The sequence below is a fragment of the Hippoglossus stenolepis genome, chromosome 14 (assembly GCF_022539355.2).
Source record: "Hippoglossus stenolepis isolate QCI-W04-F060 chromosome 14, HSTE1.2, whole genome shotgun sequence".
Classification (NCBI taxonomy): Eukaryota; Metazoa; Chordata; class Actinopteri; order Pleuronectiformes; family Pleuronectidae; genus Hippoglossus; species Hippoglossus stenolepis.
Genome location: NC_061496.1, coordinates 17,148,787 through 17,155,439, shown reverse-complemented (window position 1 = coordinate 17,155,439; position 6,653 = coordinate 17,148,787). Strand labels below are relative to the sequence as shown.

Sequence of the window (6,653 nt, the reverse complement as noted above, 5' to 3'; positions counted from 1 at the left end):
AAAGTACAATGGTATCATCACAATAATCCGGAGAATTGTGTCTGGAGCTACCTGCAGTTTGCTTTTCACACATGCACAACGCAGCGAGAGGCTTTTCACGACAGCAACAAATCCACATTATTCAGGCGAGAGATGGAGCGGTCGTGTGCAACAGGCAGAGGCAGGAAGTGACATATTACTGTAACTCCGCTGTGAGATCACATGATTTTCTTTACAAACCACAGACTCAAGTGTTGGCTCTTATTGCCTTTGATCTTCATTAAGCAAATAAACTATTCTTCTTTGTAACTACGGTCAGCTCGTACAAAGACTTACATTAGGTGTCCTCTGGAGACCCTGCATGGGCAAAGTTAACCGGACGGCAGAATCTCTCTTTTTAAGCTTTAATTGTGGAGGCTACAAAGTCACAGGCAGGATAATGAGGTGAACAGTATGAAAAGTATAACAGTGCTGGTGCAGGCACATTTTGTCTGTGTAAATTCAGATAAGGAAAAAGAAAACAGCAAACAACAAGCGGGACCAAAAAAAAGGCCCACAAAATATCAATGTTAGATAACAGTCGGCTTTAAGCTCCACAGAATGTCACCTGCTTAACAATAATCATTTGTTTACCGACTGGCAAAGAAGCGGCCTTCCAACATCCAAAATCACTGCTGACATGAAAGAAAATAACTATTTTAGGACCTTTACTTCTTTAATGCACATTAGGTATACAGAGCTCATATGTTTATGGTTTAAATCTTGAAGAAAATAACTCTAGGCTTCATTTCGTTATGTCATATCAGGGGACTTTTTGCCTTTTTCTCAGAAAATCAGAGGTTGACTCATCCGCTCTGGCACCAATGATTATAACCGAATGAATCAGAAGGGATCCTGGGAGTACAGACGGTAAAGAGAGGGAGCTACACACATGAGCCTTCAATCCGGTACAAGTCATTATTTCAGGAATTAATTATTCATGAATCAAAGCTTAAAAGTGGCTTAGATTCCCAGCAATTTGGTGGAGAGGTCTTAACGCCCTGAGCACACATAACACAGCACCAGTATTATCCAGTGACACTGCTGCACATGAAGGCTTTTCCATATGCTACTCAGGCATTTGTACTGCGGGCTGAGTATGAGGATGAACAATGCTTGTGGGAGAGTCACCGAAAAAACCCACAAATGATTGAACACCCACATCAAACATAAACTCCAAATTGCAAAGAGCAACAATTATGATTCGCTGAAGGCTTATTGAGATTTAATGAGACTAAATTATTCCTCTGTTGTGTTAATTTAGGCCTCGATGAGAAGATGCAAATGCAGAGAGACCTTAAACTCAGGGAGGGAAACATGTTTTCGAGTTCACTGAATTATTTCATGTCATTACAGCAAACAGGACTCAGAGGAATTATAATTAGATTTAAAAAAATCCAATGCATTTTCCTGTCAATATTTATTATCGTTGCAAGAGGGGCTGCTTTTTAATATTAGAGATGCACAAACAATAGTAATACTGCCAAAGAAAAATCCCGAAATAAAAATGTTGTGAAACTAATATCATGCATAAGAGAATGAGTGTTTGTCAGAATCTATCACCTCGGAAATTGTTTTAATCCACGTTGTGTTGAGTGGGACTTTTTTCGAGTACTTCCCACGTTGCTGCACCACTTGACTCTCCAGAAATATTAACTATAAAGGTCACCATTATTGGAAAGACTCTTTGAATCCGCCTTGTGGTTTCATTTTAACGTCAGCACTGTAATCTTTCAAAAAAAACATTTTCAAAACCGTCGGTTGTCTTATAAGTGTAACTGTCCCTTGGGTTAAACTGCACCCGCACAGAAGAACAGTGCTCCCTCTCAGGTGCATGCGCGCCCCGGGTGGACTTTTAAACCAATTTCGCTTGTCATGCTGCAGCCGTTAAACCCAGTCAACGCACAATGACCATGTGAGGATGTAGTTTTTTTTTGACATTTGCGAGGTCTTGCAGGGATTAAACGCCTCCACAAAAAAAACAAAAAAAACGAAAACCCCAATTAGACGTTAATCAATTCCATTCCAGTCGCTGCGTAATTCTGCTTCAGGTTTTGGCACTGACAGGCTCCAGGAGTCTCTGGTGGATGACAGCAGGGAGCAGTGGTGGAGATGCTGTAGCTCACACTGCCGCTAGAAGACCAACGCCGTGGTCCCACCTCAGCAGAGCTCCGGAGCGCAGCCCGTGGAAGAGGAACAATTTGTTTCTTGTGTGAACCGATGAGTGGGGCTTTGCGTATTTTCCCCGCGCTGGATCCAGACCCCCGGCTTTGTGTGTGTGTGTGTGTGTGTGTGTGGACGTGTGGGGCGCATCAGCGGACAGGAGGAACAGTCTCTCCCCTCCGAGCCGGAATGAGACGCAGCAATGACAGAGCAGCAGTCGCGCGCTGCAGCGGCGAAATAGAGCAACTATTGTGACAGGAGATTGATAACACACAACTGGGCCGAGCAAACAGCGAGCGACAGATGTGATCTTCGAAAAACGTCGCAGCTGGTTTGGTGCCAGTGACGTTGCTGGATGGGTCATAATTGCATTTTGCACCCCCCCACCCCCCTCATTTCATCATCCACTGCTCGCAGCGTCTCCACATGACTTGAGGGTCTCGGGCGGCTGTCTGTGAGGGAGTCGTACTGCTGCAGAGACCAGCACAACAGCGGGGAACTGCCATGTGTCGTTGCGCGACATAGAAGCTCTTTGTGGGCTGTTCTGCACCGGGGGACAGGTGGTGCCGCGCGCGTGTGTGTGTGTGTGAGTGTGCGCATGTGTGTGTGTGTTGAAAGTAGCAGGGGGCACGGACACACAACCCCCCCCACACCCCCCTGAGACAGTTGTCCTGGGGATGTCAGGCCGGCGCGCTGGATCAGTTTTTGCCAGAGACAGGTGCGACAGGGAGGAGTAGTTTACAAAGCCCTGCGCAGGATCTGGCAGCGCACTAACGAGCCCGCGCTCTCCTCTGATCACTCTCGGATTTTTGTTGTTGTTGTTGTTGTTGTTTTTGTTGTTGCCAGTGGGACACACACAATTGACTCGCTCACAGTTCGGCTGCACCTCTCAACCCTCCAGGACAACCAGAGAGGTAAGTGACCCGGGCTGCGCTGTGGTTGGGTGGGTAGGTGGGGGGGGGTTCGTGGTGGTCGCCGCGGTGCGCTGCGCTCTGGGCACAGGCTCCGCGCCTCGACGCTTTGTAGTGACTCTGATCAGACCAGGGCATTTAGTCAGAGGGGTTCTAAACGGAACCGAACCATCGCACCACACCACGCATCCTCTGCTGGAACCACTGTCACGTCTCGGCTCCACGGCAGGTTTTCATTGTGTAATTTTTTCCCATTTCATACTGCGTAGCTCGCAGCCACGCATAGAAACACGCAGGTTTCTGAAAGCTGGAGATGCGCCTCACCTCACTCATCCACCCAGTGACTGGATAATGACACGACCCAGACTCGTGGTTGTGTATCGATTATAAATTTGTCGTTTGTTACCTAATGTAACAGTTATTGTCGGTCCTCACGTCCCAGTGTGGCTCACCCACTTCAATCGAGCAGGTTTCAATCTGAAATGTGTTGCTTCCCTTTTTCATGCTAAGATCATTTAAAATCCAAATTTAAAAAACCCAAATACCGGTGTGGCTACCTGCTGGGCCCCTGGTGTCCACCACCACTGCTGCCTCCAGGCTCTGCCATCCCTCCCTCTCCCTCTGCAGTAGCTGCTGTCTTTACAGTACATTGAGCTCGTCGGTTGGATAGTGTCAGGATCCCATTTTTTTTCTTGTCTTCTTGTGCGAGAACCCGCCGAGTCTCAATGGCTGGCTCCAAGTCTCCTAAAGTTTCTCCATTTGGGAGCTGCAGTGTTTTTGTTGTGGCCCCTGTTTCAAATTCAAATTGCCTTTCAGCTGCCTTTTGTCCGACGCCGAGGTTTGTGGACTGGAAAGAGAGACAGAGAAGTAAGTGAAGTCCCCAAGGGTCAGAGATTTTCTATAATGAGCCCCAGTGTGTGTGTGTGAGGGAGAGAGAGAGAAGGGTAGGAGGACAGAGAGAGCGAGGGAGAGAAAGACACATCTAAAGAAAGTGAGACAGTCCCCCTTGTCCAGTGTGAGGGTAGACACAGCCAAGGGGATACCAGCACCTCCACTAACCCCTCTGTCACTCTGACTGTGTCACTTTGCCTCGGAGGCCAAGAGCCTCTTTAATTCCACCTCCTCAGGGCTGTCACCTACTCCTGACAGCCAGGGAGCGGGGGTTTCTGCCGCAGGTTACACTTTTACACTTACAGTAAATCCTTCTCCTCTGCCGCTCACATGCTACATTGGGGAGAGGGGGCGGTGCACTGCACCGGACTCTGTTTCAGACCTTTTCCACGGCAACAGAGGGGAGAAACAGTAGTTGGTGATAGAATTTTAAACGACGGAACAAGAGGCAGATGAAACTAGATATTGTCTAATCATCTCTGTGTCGTTGCTTTGTTTGGCATGACGGAGGAGGAGCGGCGCCCCCCTTTCCCTCACATGTCCTGACATCCTCTTGTATAGGCCCATCACACCACCAGTAATTACAAGACAAAGTGCTATCAGAGGGAAGGAATTAGTAGACAACACAGGAACTGCACCTCTGATATGATCTCTGATCTTATTGTGCTGGGCCTAGTTTTCATTTGTGCGGGAGCAAAGGACAAAAGCGTGACTTTAGAGTTGCAAACAGAAGCATGTGATGCTGTTGCCAGAGCTTTAGGTCCCCCTATAGAAAGTTACAGGGGGAAATCCAACTATAAATCACACTTATTACATTGTATTATACTTTCACTAGGTCCAGCAGGAGATAGAGGAAAGAACAAAACCAAGAAACGGCTCCTCGGAGCTGCGGCGATGACATATGCTGTAAATTTTTCTATAACCACAACAAAATGCTATAGTCAAGATTTAACTCTAATAGTTTTGCGAAAGCCAATTTTGTTTTGGCGATATTGAAGGAATTTATCATAAGCTTCTTCAAATGGGTTTAATTTCTTTCTGCAAGTGCTGGTGAGGGGGGGATAAATGTTCTTCTCAGTCAGTATGTAAATAACCAGGCTGCAGGAAGCGCTGCTCCTGCCAAAAGAGATGACTCAGTGGGGGGTAAGATTGCACAGAGAATTATGTGAGGCAAGCATAGGGAAAGCAATCGTAGCAACAGTGTACCTGACGATCGAGCTGATGTCCTGAACACTAAAAGTGAGAATTGGTGAAACAACCCCAACAGAAGACGAAACAATTGCTCAAAGTACAAGCCTCATATCGGAGAAAGATTTTTGTGTCAATGGAGAACTCTGATAACGAGGCTAATGTGTGCCCAGGAAACCAGGCGGGATGGTTCGTACCGTTCCAAGGTCCCAGTGCTGATGTCAGTTTTTGGCGGCGTTTGCTCCCCTCCCTGAGTGCTTCTCCTCGCAGCCTAACAAAGTGCTCGCTGGAGCTTGGCTAATCCTCGGCTAGCAGTGCCCAGTGATTTATTATAAAGTTAGTTAATTTGGGGGAGATCTGCAGCATCCCACTGTAAGCGCACGTCCTTGACAGATCCCTGCTGTCTTCACCGTGAACTGCCAATTAGCCTGAAGAAGTGTTTGAGTGATTGTGTGTGTGTGTGTGTGTGTGTTTATCACACAGAGAAACATAAGGCAAATTGTTCATCACATTGTGTCTGTTTGCCTTCCTGTCCTCCTCGGACCTTTGTGCGTGTGCATGTGTGTGAGTCAGTCTGTCTGTGCCCCATACAAGTGTGATTCAGAACCGTCCAGCCTCGGTTGAATGGACGCCCTGTTTGTGCCTCGCTTCGGACGCCAACAGCCGCTCTGCACCCCTTGCGTTGGAGCAAGTGTTGGACCCATATGCGCTGAAATAACAGGTGCCTTGACACAGGGACTTAATCCCTCTAACACCACCTCCCTGTGCTGCAGCCCGCCGAGGCTTTACATCACCTGTGGACCTGGGGCAGCTCCAGTGTAGAAATAAAAAAAAAAAGATTTAATTTCAAAGCAAGTTCGGGCCGAAGTAAAGGAATAATGTTTCATCATTTCTAGAATCTGTTCTGTGCGTTAAAATTTCCATTATGTTGAAACTTGATTTTAAAGCGTTAAAACCTTCCAGTGGGGAGAGGGGGAATGTGGCCCGGGTTATCAAGAGTGGTCTTTTTGTTAGAAACCCCCTCTTTATCTCCATGTTATCATCTACGTTAGAAGCCACTACACTTATAACTACACAAGGAGTAACAACAAAGCCTGGTTTGTAGGGAGGCTTCCAAAGTAAGAAAAAAATAACCCAGTTGATGTCATCAGGGTTTTCTCTGATTTGGAATTGCGTGTGTGGTTTGAAACAAAAAGAGGAGTTCTGATGAATGAGGCTATTGAGTTGCATCGTGGGAAATGTAGGATCTGGTGTATTTGGACCTTGACCAACACAAAGTAGACACGTATCTCAGCCTTTGTTGCTTCAACTTTGATTATTCTTAAGTAGTCTGTGTTTTTAAGGTGCTACTTTCAAGTGATCTACTCATGTTAACTCTCCCTTGTTGCAGAGATGCATGTTGTCTCCCTGATCTCAAACAGTACAGGATCTAAACATGGTGCATGTTTAGGTTTTATACAATAGAGATTAATGGACTCTCAT

The 6,653-nt window shown here is 46.7% G+C and overlaps 1 protein-coding gene across 1 annotated transcript in view; it reads left to right on the top strand.

Annotated features, from left to right (window-relative positions):
- The first annotated feature begins 2,102 nt into the window (after positions 1-2,102).
- sema6bb (sema domain, transmembrane domain (TM), and cytoplasmic domain, (semaphorin) 6Bb) overlaps positions 2,103-6,653 on the top strand; it is a 135,873-nt gene continuing 131,322 nt past the window's right edge. Inside the window, exon 1 of the mRNA XM_047343081.1 lies at positions 2,103-3,095. The gene's annotated coding sequence lies outside the window, so the exon portion shown is untranslated. The remainder of the gene's footprint in view (positions 3,096-6,653) is intronic.